The sequence below is a fragment of the Cherax quadricarinatus genome, chromosome 90 (assembly GCF_038502225.1).
Source record: "Cherax quadricarinatus isolate ZL_2023a chromosome 90, ASM3850222v1, whole genome shotgun sequence".
Classification (NCBI taxonomy): Eukaryota; Metazoa; Arthropoda; class Malacostraca; order Decapoda; family Parastacidae; genus Cherax; species Cherax quadricarinatus.
Window position 1 is genome coordinate 5,727,936 of NC_091381.1, and position 16,426 is coordinate 5,744,361.

Here is a 16,426-nt window from a genome sequence, read left to right on the forward strand (position 1 = left end):
AGAGGTTAAGGGAAATCGACCTGACAACACTGGAGGACAGGATGGATAGAGAAGACATGATAGCGACACATAAAATATTGAAAGGAATCGACAAGGTGGACAGAGACAGGATGTTCCAGACATGAGACACAGCAAAAAGGGGTCATTATTAGAAGCTGAAGACTCAGATGAATCACAGGGATGTTAGGAAGTATTTCTTCAATCAAAGAGTTGTCAGGAAGTGGAATAGTCTGGAAAGTGATGTAGAGGAGGCAGGATCCATACATAGCTTTAAGAAGAGATTTGATAAAGTTCACTGAGCAGGGAGAATGAGGACCTAGTAGAGACCAGTGAAGAGGTGGGGCCAGGAGCTATGATTTGACCCCTGCAACCACAATTAGGTGATTACATACACACCATCGTCGGGCCAATATCGAAGTATGCAGCACCAGTATGGAACCCATACATGGTGGAACACATCATAAAATTAGAGAAAGTGAAAAGGTTTACAATAAGATTAGTACCAGAGCTAAGAGGCAGTAGAAGACATATATACGAGATTACATCTCACGGTCAACATACGACACATACCCTTTCAATTTTGATCACGCGAGTAAGATGGTCAAGAACCTGTCGAACATAGCTTATTCTCCCCAAATTTTATGATTCTAACTTCTAAAACATATTTTAAATTCTTCCAAATTATACTAATTACAAATGAATCTAATTAGCATAATCCTAAACAATTATTCATATTGAATTTAAATTTTTTTTTTATGGAACTTGGTACAATTAGATTTCTCTCAACCATGGACGTCCTTACTACACCTTTCTGAGCCTTTAAAAAATTAAATGGTTGGTTAAAATCTTTATCATGAATAAATAAAGCATTAGACTCTTGTCTAGTTCTAATTCTATATTTATATATTGGTAATCTTAGTTCAAGACTTCCCAGTTTGGCCGTAATAAACTTTATCACATTTTTACAAGGAAACTTCTAGACAACTGTCAGCATTTTTTGAGGAATTTTTAATAAATTTCTTTTATTGTATCAAGATTTAAAAAAAAAACTTTTACAATAAAATTCGTAAGTGGAAAAGGTATATCAAGAATTTTAAGAGTTTTAAAATCAAATTTGCATTTACGAATCTTGTTACAGCAAAAAGCAATATATATATATATATATATATATATATATATATATATATATATATATATATATATATATATATATATATATATATATATATATATATATATATATGCCATTTTTTTTAGTAACACATTGGCCGATTCCCACCAAGGCAGGGTGGCCCGAAAAAGAAGAACTTTCACCATCATTCACTCCATAACTGTCTTGCCAGAAGGGTGCTTTACACTACAGTTTTTAAACTGCAACATTAACACCCCTCCTTCAGAGTGTAGACACTGTACTTCCCATCTCCAGGACTCAAGTCCGGTCTGCTGGTTTCCCTGAACCCCTTCATAAATGTTACTTTGCTCACACTCCAACAGCACGTCAAGTATTAAAAACCATTTGTCTCCATTCATTCCTATGAAACACGCTCACGCATGCCTGCTGGAAGTCCAAGCCCCTCGCACACAAAACCTCCTTTACCCCCTCCCTCCAACCTTTCCTAGGCCGACCCCTACCCCACCTTCCTTCCACTACAGACTGATACACTCTAGAAGTCATTCTGTTTCGCTCCATTCTCTCTACATGTCCGAACCACCTCAAAAACCCTTCCTCAGCCCTCTGGACAACAGTTTTGGCAATCCCGCACCTCCTAACTTCCAAACTACGAATTCTCTGCATTATATTCACACCACACATTGCCCTCAGACATGACATCTCCACTGACTCCAGCCTTCTCCTCGCTGCAACATTCATCACCCATGCTTCACACCCATATAAGAGCGTTGGTAAAACTATGCTCTCATACATTACCCTCTTTGCCTCCAAGGACAAAGTTCTTTTTTCTCCACAGACTCCTAAGTGCACCGCTCACCCTTTTCCCCTCGTCAATTCTATGATTCACCTAATCTTTCACAGACCCATCCGCTGACACGTCCACTCCCAAATATCTGAATACTTTCACCTCCTCCATACTCTCTCCCTCCAATCTGATATCCAATCTTTCATCACCCAATCTTTTTGGTATCCTCATAACCTTACTCTTTCTTGTATTCACTTTTAATTTTCTTCTTTTGCATACCCTACCAAATTCATCCACCAACCTCTGCAACTTCTCTTCAGAATCTCCCAAGAGTACAGTGTCATCAGCAAAGAGCAACTGTGACAACTCCCATTTTATGTGTGATTATCTATTAACTCCACGCCTCTTGCCAAGACCCTCGCATATACTTCTCTTACAACTCCATCTATAAATATATTAAACAACCACGGTGACATCACACATCCTTGTCTAAGGCCTACTTTTACTAGGAAATAATCTCCCTCTTTCCTACATACTCTAACTTGAGCTTCACTATCCTCGTAAAAACTCTTCACTGCTTTCAGTAACCTACCTCCTACACCATACACCTGCAACATCTGCCACATTGCCCCCCTATCCACCCTGGCATACGCCTTTTCCAAATACTGTTCACTTATATGTTTCACTGTAAACATCTGGTCCACAAACCCCCTACCTTTCCTAAAGCCTCCTTGTTCATCTGCTATCCTATTCTCCGTCTTACTCTTAATTCTTTCAATAATAACCCTACCATACACTTTACCAGGTATACTCAACAGACTTATCCCCCTATAATTTTTGCACTCTCTTTTGTCCCCTTTGCCTTTATACATAGGAACTATGCATGCTCTCTACCAATCCCTAGGTACCTTACCCTCTTCCATACATTTATTAAATAATAGCACCAACCACTCCAAAACTATATTCCCACCTGCTTTTAACATTTCTATCTTTATCCCATCAATCCCACCTGCCTTACCCGTTTCATTTTACCTACTGCCTCACGAACTTCCTCCAAACTCACAACTGGCTCTTCCTCACTCCTACAAGATGTTATTCCTCCTTGCCCTATACACGAAATCACAGCTTCCCTATCTTCATCAACATTTAACAATTCCTCAAAATATTCCCTCCATCTTCCCAATACCTCTAACTCTCCATTTAATATCTCTCCTCTCCTATTTTTAACTGACAAATCCATTTGTTCTCTAGGCTTCCTTAACTTGTTAATCTCACTCCAAAACTTTTTCTTATTTTCAACCAAATTTGTTGATAACATCTCACCCACTTTCTCATTTGCTCTCTTTTTACATTGTTTCACCACTCTCTTAACCTCTCTCTTTTTTTCCATATACTCTTTCCTCCTTGCAGCACTTCTATTTTGTAAAAACCTCTCATATGCTAACTTTTTCTCCCTTACTACTCTCTTTACATCATCATTCCACCAATCGCTCCTCTTCCTTCCCGCACCCACTTTCCTGTAACCACAAACTTCTGCTGAACACTCTAACACTACATTTTTAAACCTACCCCATACCTCTTCGACCCCATTGCCTATGCTCTCATTAGCCCATCTATCCTCCAATAGCTGTTTGTATCTTACCCTAACTGCCTCCTCTTTTAGTTTATAAACCTTCACCTCTCTCTTCCCTGATGCTTCTATTCTCCTTGTATCCCATCTACCTTTTACTCTCAGTGTAGCTACAACTAAAAAGTGATCTGATATATCTGTGGCCCCCCTATAAACATTGTCCATCGGGAAGTGGAAAAGAATCTTTCCTCCGTAAGCCATGCGTGTCGTATGAGGCGACTGAAATGCCGGGAGCGATGGGCAAGTAACCCCTTCTCCTGTAGACATTTACTAAAAAAGAGAAGAAGAAAAACTTTATATATATATAGTAACAGGTGCACAGAGCACTGTGGTGTATAGTGACTTGTCATGGGAGGTAGTGAGTGCCCTACTCCGCCTCATCACACATCTTCCACTCCTCCCTTTCCTCCACCTCCCACCACAAGGACGGGAGACCCCTCTCCTCCCCCCCCCCACCACCACCATGAACTACATGGGGTATGTGCCATGCGCCATTTTCCCTTCAGCCTGAGCTTACCGCACAGTTTGAGGTATGGCAGATGATGAAGCCAGCCAGCCACAAAGCCAGGGAAACAGTGCACCCAACAATGAAAGAAGAGGCACATGTCAGGTGTGTGGAAAGTTTCGAGCACGCAACAGGGATGGCCGCATTCGTGCACACAGTGGGTGTGCGGGATCACATATTCCCCCAGCAGAGAGCAGCCCACAGCTTCCACAGGCAGATGACAGTTCCAATGGCAACCTCCTCACTTGCGATAACCTTCTGTTGGCATTCAAATCCACTGCTAGCAGTACCCTCTCCCACATCCCTAAAGCGGCTCGCCCATATGCAGCTGGGAAATTTATAGACCTTCTTAAGCAGGTGAATGGAGGTTCCACCTTCTTAGAATCCCGACGCACCATCCAAGCATGGCGCAACCTGCTCCTGTTCGGCAATGTCTGTCTTGCAGTTCCTGAGAGACGAGGCAAACTGCTAACCACGTCAGTTATCAAGGCAGTGCGCAACTACCCAAGAACGGATAATTGTGTCCCTCTGCCCCATCATCGCAGGAATCACAGAGGTTGACTCAAAAAAAAGTCCCACTGAAAACGAGAAAATCTGCACACAGGTTAGCAAAAAAATCGAAGGTAACACAGTGGGAACAATCCGAATAATTACAAGTGACGACACTGTAGCCCCAAAGATGAGACAACGGCCCAAGCACTACGAGACAAGCATCCAACCAGGGACACCATAGCCATCAACAACAACCCTGAGAAGACCCCATCACTGAACAATTAATTTTGCCAGAATCGAAAGTCTATAAGGCGATTGTGTCATTTCCAGCAGGATCTGCAGGAGGTTACACTGGAATTCGACCTCAGCACCTCAAGGAGATGGTAAATCCAGTACTCGATGCATCTGCGTCAATTCTTCTCACCGAGTTAACAACTTTCGTCAACAACTGCCTGGCTGGGCGAATACCAGAAGAAATTAAACCTTTCTTTTTTGGAGCCTCTCTATGTGCGTTGAAGAAGAAGGATGGGGGAATCAGACCCATTGCGGTTGGAAACACTCTTCGCCGTCTCGTTACCAAAGCAGCAGAAAGAAACATTCGCCTAGAAGCTGCCAGTTTACTCCAGCCACACCAACTGGGCTTCGGGGTCTCTCAAGGCAGTGAAGCTGCAGCTTATGCGGCAAGGGCCTACATCAGGGACCTACCAGAAGACAAGGCCGTAGTCAAATTTGATTTTAGAAATGCTTTTAATATGGTGAAGAGAGATGCTGTCTTGCCAGCTGTTCGGGATCGGTTCCCCAGTCTTTTTCCCTTCATTTCAGCCGGCTACAGCAAACCCTCAATTCTTTTGTTTGGAGAACATGAAATTCGCTCATCAGAAGGTGTTCAGAAGGGTGACTCATTAGCTCCACTTCTCTTCTGCTTGGCAGCAAGAGAACTAACTTCCAGCCTACGCAGTGAGCTCAACATCTGGTACCTGGATGATGGCACTCTGGCAGGTACTGAAGAGTCCCTGGTAGGGGACCTACAACTGGTGAAAACACAAGGAGAAGACTTGGTACTCATCCTCAATCCCTGCAAGTGTGAAATCATCACGGCGAACCAGGAAATAATCAATGCTGTGCGAAGAATCCTCCCAGAAGTCTCTACTACCACTCCGCCCAACAGTACCGTCTTGGGAGCACCGCTGGGTCACCAGGCCATCGACACAGTCCTCAAGGACAAATTGAATGACCTGATGGGAATGGAGGAGAGAATAAGAAATCTTGATGCCCATGATGCTCTGTATCTCCTCACAAGGTGCCTTACTATTCCAAGACTCACTTACTTCCTGAGGTGTGCACCCTCTTTTGACAACCCAACGCTCAACGAATATGACGCACACCTGAGATCAACCTTTAAGAAGGCACTGAACATAAGAACATAAGAAAGAAGGAACACTGCAACAGGCCTACTGACCCATGCGGAGCAGGTCCATGTCCCCCCGGATTAGACCAATGACCCACCCAGTCTGGTCATCCCCACTCAAGGATAGAGCACTGTTCCAGACCCAGTAGCGCAAGCTAGTCAGGTCCAACTCACACCCACCCACACCCACTCATGTATTTATCTAACCTATTTTTAAAACTACACAACGTTTTAGCCTCAATAACTGTACTCGGGAGCTTGTTCCACTCATCCACAACTCTATTACCAAACAAGTACTTTCCTATATCCTTCCTGAATCTGAATTTTTCCAACTTGAAACCATTCCTGCGAGTCCTATCTTGGCTGAAAATTTTCGGCACACTATTTACATCCCCTTTATTTATTCCTCTTTTCCATTTATACACCTCGATCATATCCCCCCTAATTCTACGCCTTTCGAGAGAGTGCAGATTCAGGGCCCTCAGTCTATCCTCATAGGGAAGATTTCTGATACATGGGATCATCTTTGTCATCCTCCTTTGTACGTTTTCCAGAGCATTTATATCCATTCTGTAATACGGTGACCAGAACTGAGCAGCATAATCTAAATGAGGCCTAACCAAGGATATATAGAGTTGAAGAACAACCTGAGGACTTCCATTATTTATACTTCTAGATATGAAGCCAAGAATTCTGTTAGCTTTATTGCGAACACTAATGCGCTGTTGTCTTGGTTTTAGGTTACTGCTAATCAGAACTCCTAAATCCTTTTCGCAATCGATAGTATTAAGATCTACATTATTTAGTTTATATGTGGCATGATTATTTAACTGTTCAACATTTAGAACTTTGCATTTGTCAATATTAAACTGCATCTGCCACTTCTCCGACCACTGCGTCAGTCTATTCAAATCATCCTGGAGTGCTCTAATGTCCTCATTGGAATGAATTGGACGGCCTATTTTGGTGTCATCAGCAAATTTGCTTATGTCGCTATTTATTCCCTCATCTATGTTGTTTATGTAAATTGTGAACAACAACGGGCCCAACACTGACCCCTGAGGAACACCGCTTGTGACGTGCCCCCATTCTGATTTCTCCCCATTTATGCAAACTCTCTGCTGTCTATTTGTTAGCCATGCCTCTACCCAGGAAAAAATTTCTCCCCCTATTCCGTGAGCCCTAATCATTAATCAATCTGTGCCTGTCAAGATGGCTACGAATTGCTTCGGCAATTATTGATTTCATAAATTTTCCCACTATGGAGGTAAGGCTTATTGGTCTATAGTTCGAAGGACCTGTCACCTGCCTTGTAAATAGGTAATACATTTGCCATTTTCCACTTATCAGGCACTATGCCAGTTTGTAGTGATATGTTAAAAAGATTAGCCAAAGGTATGCCAAGTTCCTCTTTATATTCCTTTAACACCCTTGCAAACAGTTCATCAGGATCTGGGGATTTGTTAGGTTTTAGTTTCTCTATATGTTTGAGGACCATGTCACTAGTTACCGCAATCGTACATAGTTTATTATCATCCTGTTCTACGTAATCTATTATTTCAGGAATATCTCTAGTATTTTCCTGGGTGAAAACTGAGAGGAAGTAGGTATTTAGAATTTCACACATATCCTTATCGCTGTCAGTGATCTGACCACAGTTACTCTTAAGTTGGCCAATCTTGTCCCTAATCTTACTTCTGTATACCTGAAAGAACCCTTTTGGGTTAGTCTTTGAATCCCCTGCGACCTTAGCCTCATAATCTCTTTTTGCTTTTCTTATTCCTTTTTTTTATTTCTCTCTTTAATTGAATATATTGATTTCTTAACTGCCCATCCTCTCTTTTGATACGCCTATATATGCCTCTCTTTTGACCAATGAGATGTTTTAATCTATTATTCATCCATTTGGATCATTTTTGTTAGATCTAATTTCCCTACTCGGAACAAAAGTTGTCTGGGCAGCTAGAACTATGCTCTGAAAAACGTCCTATTGGCATCCAAGATCACCTACCTGACCCATAGTTAGGACATCCCAATTTAGCCCACCCAAGTAATTTTTCAGTCGCATGAAGTCGGCCAAGCGAAAATCTGGGACAGAGATTTGATTGCAGTTATCTGGGTAATTCCATGATTTATTGAAACTAAGTGATTTGTGATCACTTTCCACAAGCTCATCATTAACCTCAAGATTAATAATTAGTTAATCTTTGTTGGCAAGAACCAAGTCAAGAGGATCAGCAATGGGATCAGGCAACCCTCCCAGTGCGACTGGGAGGTATAGGGGTGCGCAAAGCAACGCATGTAGCTTTACCTGCTTTTCTGTCTTCGTGTTTGGCTTCCAGTGCATTAGTCAAGAAGATTGTTCCCGAACACTTGAGAGACATGGTAGGAGCTCAAGACCCCAGGTTTACTGAAGCAGCGATTCGGTGGGACACCCTTACAGATTCCTCCAGTAGACCAGCTCCTCCCAAAGAACACAAACAGTCCCACTGGGACAAACCGATCATGGAAAAAATCGCTAAAACAATGCTCTCCAACGCCTCAGGAAAGGACAAAGCTCGTCTCCTAGCAGTGAAGGCACCACACTCAGGGGATTTCCTGTTAGCTGTTCCCAATTCCTCCTTGGGCACTCGACTAGACCCACAGGCCATTCGGATTGGTGTTGCTCTTCGCCTAGCCGCCCCCATCCTCACCGAACATAGGTGTATTTGCGGCAGGGCGACAGCTGATCAATTCGGACTTCATGGTCTCGTGTGTCACACAGCAGATGGGAAGTATGCCAGGCATGAGGAGGTCAATGACATCATAAAGAGAAGCCTCGCCACAGCCCGTTGCCCAGTTCAACGGGAACCCCAAGTTCAGAGGTCTGACGGAAGTCAAAAGCGTCCTGATAGAGTCACTATGCTACCTTGGAAGGATGGAAAGCAGATTGCCTGGGACTACACCTGTTCCGCCACATTGGCAGACACCTACTTGCCATACTCCGTAGTGGAAGGGGGTGGAGCTGCCAGCCACAGGGAGACCCAGAAGATCCGCAAAATATGAACACCTTCCCCCTTGCTATAACTTCATCCCAATAGGGTCGGAGACCCTTGGAGCATGGGGCAAGTGTGGTCTAAAGTTCCTCAAAGAGCTGGGTGAAAAGCTCATCATAGAATCAAGGACCACAGGGCGACCAGCTTCCTCTTTCAGAAACTCAGTGTTGCGATCCAGAGAGGAAATGCCTGCAGCATTCTGGGCACGCGGCCCACCGCCGGGGAGCTGGACGAAGTATTCGAGATGTAGCTCTGAGTTACCTATGTTGTTTTACTTTCTATTGTATCTTTGTGAATGTTATGTCAATGTATTTTGTCTTTAAATAAAATATATATTAATTAAATATAGGAGGTGGTAGGAGAAAATTCTCAGCTTCATGGAGAACCTTGAGTTTTCCCTGAAGCAAGTTTATTCTTTTCTCTGAGGATGAGGGTCCCTAGGACAGTTCTAGAGGTGGTACCTATTGATATATATATATATATATATATATATATATATATATATATATATATATATATATATATATATATATATATATATATATATGTAGTAATAAGATCACAGTAAACACGTGATATCAGAATATGAAAAACAACCACTATGAAAGGATAGTGAAATTCAAATCGTTTTCGTGTCTTCCCACTAACAAAATATTTGTCCAACCCAAGAATTTAGATTTATTATTTGTCCAATGTTGGAGTGTGAACAGGCTAATATTTATGAAGGGATTCAGGGAAACCGGCAGGCCGGACTTGAGTCCTGTACCTGGAGGTTATTCCGGGGATCAACGCAACCGCGGCCCGGTCCATGACCAGGCCTCCCGGTGTAGATGGGAAGTACAGTGCCTGCACTCTAAATGAGGGGTGTTAATGTTACAATTTTATAAGTGGTGACATGTACTTAACTCTGTGAAGATGTCTTGTGTGCTCTCTGTGGACTGAACCAAGATGCCCTCCATCGATCAACTTTACCAGCAGCTTAAGGAGGAATTGAGGATAGCGAAGATAGAGAGAGCGATTGACTTAGGAAAACAAGAGGACTCGTAGTAGTTCTCCTGTTATGAGTCCTCAGGTCAAGAAGGGAACCTGGACAGTGACTGGACAGCAAGGAACGAAGTTGATAATCAAGATGACGAATGGAAAGGTAGAACCCATGAAGAAGAAAGAGACTGCTGTGGAAACTGTTGTGAAAACATCTAATACATTCTCCGTGCTATCCGACGAATGTGAGTCGACTACTGAGAACGTCACGGCGAACGACACCAAGGAAGGTAAAAACATTTTTGCTGTTGGGGATAGCCAGGTTAGGTATATGGATAGCGCCTTCTGCTTCAAGGATAGGAGTAGGAGACAGAGGGTTTGCTTTCCTGGGGATGGGATGGAGGATATTGTTAGCTGGCTTGACATCATGAACGATAATGGGGTCAATCCTATTATCTGTCTCAGTGCTGGAGGCAATGATGTAGGCAACGTAGAAGTGAGAACTTAGAAGGTACAGGATAGCAATAGACATAATTAGGAAGAAGGGCGGGCACCCTGTTATATGTGGCATTTTACCAAGAAGGGGTGTTGAAAATGAATGGTTGTCCAGAGCAATTGGTATTAATTGTTGGCTGGACAAACACTGTAAGGATAATGCAGTATCATTCATTGACAACTGGGACCACTTCTATGGCCGAAATGACATGTATGCCAGGGATGGGGTTCACTTATCCAGGGAAGGTGTGGGTTAGGACTTTAAACTAGAACTAGTTAGAGGTATGGGTTTAGAAATGGAAAATAAGGAGTGTCGAAACATGGATTTAGGCTTTGAAATTATAAATCTTAACAGTAACGAGGACAGTAACAGGTGTAGTGGAAGAACAGAAAGGAGCAGGAATGGTAAAAAGAAAGGAGGGTCCTTTAATATATATTACACAAATTGTCGTAGTGCTAGGAATAAGATGGACGAGTTGAGACTAGTTGCTAGTGTAGGTAACATTGATGTATTTGCCTTAACTGAGACGTGGATCAATACAAAAAATCGGGACATGCCTGCTGAATGTCACATACAGGGTTTTAAATTGTTCCAAGAAGACAGAAGTATCGCGAAGGGGGGTGGGGTGGCACTGTATGTCCGAGACCGCTTGAACTGTTGCATAAAAACGGGTATAAAATCTGAAATAACACATACAGAGTCTCTATGGATAGAATTTTCAGAGCGGCACGAAAAATTTACTTTAGGTGTGATATACCGTCCCCCAAACTTAGGGACCAAGGGAGACTACTATGGGGGAATATTGTTAAGGCCACAAGACACGAAAACGTAGTAATTCTAGGGAACTTAAACTTTAGTAAGATTGAAATTTCTTGGCTGGGAATTTAGAATCAAACGATTTCTTAGTAGTTCAGGATTGTTTTTGGAAGTAATTTGTGACAGAACCTGCAAGAGAAAATAACCTGCTTGATTTGGTTCTGGCAAACAAAGAGACCCTTATTAATAATTTAGAAATTACAGAGGAACTCGGCGCAAGCCATCATAAATCAATTACCTTCAGCATTGAATGGAAGTATGATAGTAGGGATAACTCAGTAACAGTCCCAGATTCTCGCTTAGCAGATTACAATGGGCTTAGAGAGCATTTGTCTTCTGTGGACTGGGTTAACGAAGAGAGCTATCAAACCTCTGGGCATCTTACTGGCAAGGAGAATGAAATGTGCTCTATTTTTAATAATTATTTTCTCTCGGTTTTTACTCAGGAAGACAATAATATCCCAATAATTAGGTTTTTTAGTGGGCCTGAAGAAGATAAATTATGTAATATCACAGTCACTAGCGAAATGGTTATCAAAGAGATTGACCGTTTGAAGCAAAATAAATCGCCTAGTCCTGATGAGCTTTTTTCAAGGGTTCTTAAGGAGTGCAAAATAGAACTCTGTGAACCTTTAACTAATATTTTTAATTTATCTCTTCAAACAGGTGTAGTGCCTGATATGTGGAAGATGGCTAAAGTAATTCCTATTTTTAAAGCGGGGAACAAGTCGTTGCCGTCAAATTACCGCCCAATAAGCCTAACCTCAATTGTAGGCAAACTACTAGAGTCAATTATAGTTAATATAAGAAGCCATCTCGATAGGCATAATTTGATTAATGATACTCAACATGGATTCACCAGGGGCCGTTCCTGCCTAACTAATTTATTAACCTTCTTCAGCAAAGCTTTTGAGGCCGTTGATCAGGATAAAGAATTCGGTATTGTTTATTTAGATTTTAGTAAGGTTTTTGATTGAGTACCACATCAGAGACTCTTGAAGAAAGTGGCAGCTCATGGCACTGGGGGAAAAGTGATGTCATGGATCGAGTCATGGCTCACTAATAGGAAGCAGAGAGTGTGCATAAATGGAGTTAAATCTGAGTGGGGATCTGTAACAAGTGGCGTTCCGCAGGGATCAGTTTTAGGCCCATTGTTGTTTATAATATATATAAATGACCTTGACGAGGGAATAACTAGTGACATAAGCAAATTTGCTGATGACACGAAGATAGGATAATCGATTAAGACGTTGATGTCTCGGAACTTCAGAAGGATTTAGACAAACTTAATTCGTGGTCAGAAAAGTGGCAGATGGAGTTCAATGTAGATAAATGTAAAGTTCTAAAGCTCGGAAATGTCCATAACCCTAGCACCTACCAGCTTAATAATGTTGAACTTAGCCGTATAGAATGCGAAAAGGATTTGGGGGTTGTGGTAAGCAGCAACCTTGAACCAAGACAGCAGTGCCTAGTTGAAGAATTGAGACACTTATGCAACATATTGGAATCTTTATTGAAGAAACGTTTCGCCACAGAGTGGCTTCATCAGTCCAATACAAAGTAGAAATGGGTAAGGAGAGAAGGAGCTTGAGGTAATCAGTCCCTCAACCTCGAATCGATGCGTTCAGTCCATCACTCTTGTACGAAGTATAGTATTGGACTGATGAAGCCACTGTGTGGCGAAACGTTTCTTCAATAAAGATTCCCATATGTTGCATAAGTGTCTCAGTTCTTCAACTTGTCGGTTTTCAAAACCATTCATCACAGCAGTGCCTAAGCGTGCGTAATAAGGCATATAGATTGCTGGGATTTATATCAGGAAGTGTAAGCAACAGAAGTCCAGAGGTTATGCTACAGCTTTGTACGTCATTAGAAAGGCCTCACCTAGATTATGCAGCTCAGTTCTTTTCCCCATTTTACAGAATGGATATAAATTCGTTAGAAAACATTCAGCGACGAATGACAAAATTAATTCATTGCATTAGAAATCATCCGTATGAAGAGAGATTGAAGTCCCTTAAATTACATTCATTTGTTAGACGAAGAATGAGGAGAGACGTGATCGAAGTGTACAAGTGGAAGATGGGTATTAATAAAGGGGATATTAATAAGGTCTTACGGATATCTCTCCAAGAGAGAAACGGCAATAATGGATTCAAATTAGACAAGTTTAGATTTAGAAAGGGTATAGGAAAGTATTGGTTTGGAAATAGGGTAGTTGATGAGTGGAACAGTCTGCCTAGTAGGGTTATTGAGGCTAAGACCTTGGGTAGTTTCAAATTTAAGTTGGATAAATACATGAGTGGGAGGGGTTGGATTTGAGTGGAACTTGCATATGAGTTAATAGAATTATCAAAGCTTGTTCCTTGGGTAGAACTCAAAATTGAGTTGAGCAAATATTCTGTTAGTGGGATGGGCTAACAGGCCTGCTGCAGTGCTCCTCCTTTCTTATGTTCTTAAAACTGTAATGTAAGCGCACCTCTGGCAAGACAGTGATGGAGCGAATGATGGTGAAAGTCTTTACTTTTTGGGCCACCCTACCTTGGTGGGAAACGGTCGGTGTGTTAATAAAAATAAAATAAATATATGAAACCATGAAGCAAGTGGTTTTGAATCATTTACCAAACTGCAGCAGGCCAAGATTCGACCCCACATTTTCCCGCCTCAGGAGACCTCAGCATACCACAGCCACATGTTCTCGCAACATGGAACAAGCCTAGTTCGGTAGGCTCAAGTTGTTTGTAGGATCAATGGCTGAGTGGATAAGGTGACATTTATATTGTGTGGTCTTTTGAGGCGGGACAATGTGTCATTGGGTCGAATCCTGGCCTGCCGCAGTTTGGTAAATAATATATATATATATATATATATATATATATATATATATATATATATATATATATATATATGAGCTAAGATGTGCTACCCGACATGAGCTCCATTTACAGGTAAAATCAATTATTCAACTTTAATAACAGAAGCAAAGACAGGAATTTATTCATCAACTAATATTAATTAAAAGCTGGGAGCTGTTATCCTATCTTAGCTCATCCAACCTTACCATATTTTTCAAGCTAATAGATGTTGTATTACCTCAGTTTCTTAAACAGGCTTAAAGCTGAAAAACAGAAGGCCTGGGCTCAACCAACTGTTTAAGAAACTGAGGTAATATAACAGTTCTTAGCTTGAAAAATATGGTAAGGTTGGATGAGCTAAGATAGGATAACAGCTCCCAGCTTTTAATTAATATTAGTTGATGAATAAATTCCTGTCTTTGCTTCTGTTATTAAAGTTGAATAATTGATTTTACCTGTAAATGGAGCTCATGTTGGGTAGCACATCTTAGCTCATATATATATATATATATATATATATATATATCTATATATATATATATATATATATATATATATATATATATATATATATTTTATTATCACACTGGCCGATTCCCACCAAGGCAGGGTGGCCCGAAAAAGAAAAACTTTCACCATCATTCACTCCATCACTGTCTTGCCAGAAGGGTGCTTTACACTATAGTTTTTAAACTGCAACATTAACACCCCTCCTTCAGAGTGCAGGCACTGTACTTCCCATCTCCAGGACTCAAGTCCGGCCTGCCGGTTTCCCTGAACCCCTTCATAAATGCTACTTTCCTCACACTCCAACAGCACGTCAAGTATTAAAAACCATTTGTCTCCATTCACTCCTATCAAACACGCTCACGCATGCCTGCTGGAAGTCCAAGCCCCTCGCACACAAAACCTCCTTTACCCCCTCTCTCCAACCTTTCCTAGGCCGACCCCTACCCCGCCTTCCTTCCACTACAGACTGATACACTCTTGAAGTTATTCTGTTTCGCTCCATTCTCTCCACATGTCCGAACCACCTCAACAACCCTTCCTCAGCCCTCTGGACAACAGTTTTGGTAATCCCGCACCTTCTCCTAACTTCCAAACTACGAATTCTCTGCATTATATTCACACAACACATTGCTCACAGGCATGACATCTCCACTGCCTCCAGACTTCTCCTCGCTGCAACATTCATCACCCATGCTTCACACTCATATAAGAGCGTTGGTAAAACTATACTCTCATACAATCCCCTCTTTGAATCCAGGGACAAAGTTCTTTGTCTCCACAGACTCCTAAGTGCACCACTCACCCTTTTCCCCTCATCAATTCTATGATTCACCTCAACTTTCATAGACCCATCCGCTGACACGTCCACTCCCAAATATCAGAATACATTCACCTCCTCCATACTCTCTCCCTCCAATCTGATATCCAATCTTTCATCACCTAATCTTTTTATCCTCATAACCTTACTCTTTCCTGAATTCACTTTCAATTTTCTTCTTTTGCACACCCTACCAAATTCATCCACCAGTCTCTGCAACTTCTTTTCAGAATCTCCCAAGAGCACAGTGTCATCAGCAAAGAGCAACTGTGACAACTCCCACTTTATGTGTGATTCTTTATCTTTTAACTCCACGCCTCTTGCCAAGACCCTCGCATTTACTTCTCTTACAACCCCATCTATAAATATATTAAACAACCACGGTGACATCACACATCCTTGTCTAAGGCCTACTTTTACTGGGAAATAATTTCCCTCTTTCCTACATACTCTAACTTGAGCCTCACTATCCTCGTAAAAACTCTTCACTGTTTTCAGTAACCTACCTCCTACACCATACACCTGCAACATCTGCCACATTGCCCCCCTATCCACCCTGTCATACGCCTTTTCCAAATCCATAAATGCCACAAAGACCTCTTTAGCCTTATCTAAATTCTGTTCACTTATATGTTTCACTGTAAACACCTGGTCCACACACCCCCTACCTTTCCTAAAGCCTCCTTGTTCATCTGCTATCCTATTATCCGTCTTACTCTTAATTCTTTCAATAATAACTCTACCATACACTTTACCAGGTATACTCAACAGACTTATCCCCCTATAATTTTTGCACTCTCTTTTATCCCCTTTGCCTTTATACAAAGGAACTGTGCATGCTCTCTGCCAATCCCTAGGTACCTTACCCTCTTCCATACATTTATTAAATAATTGCACCAACCACTCCTAAACTATATCCCCACATGCTTTTAACATTTCTATCTTTATCCCATCAATCCCACCTG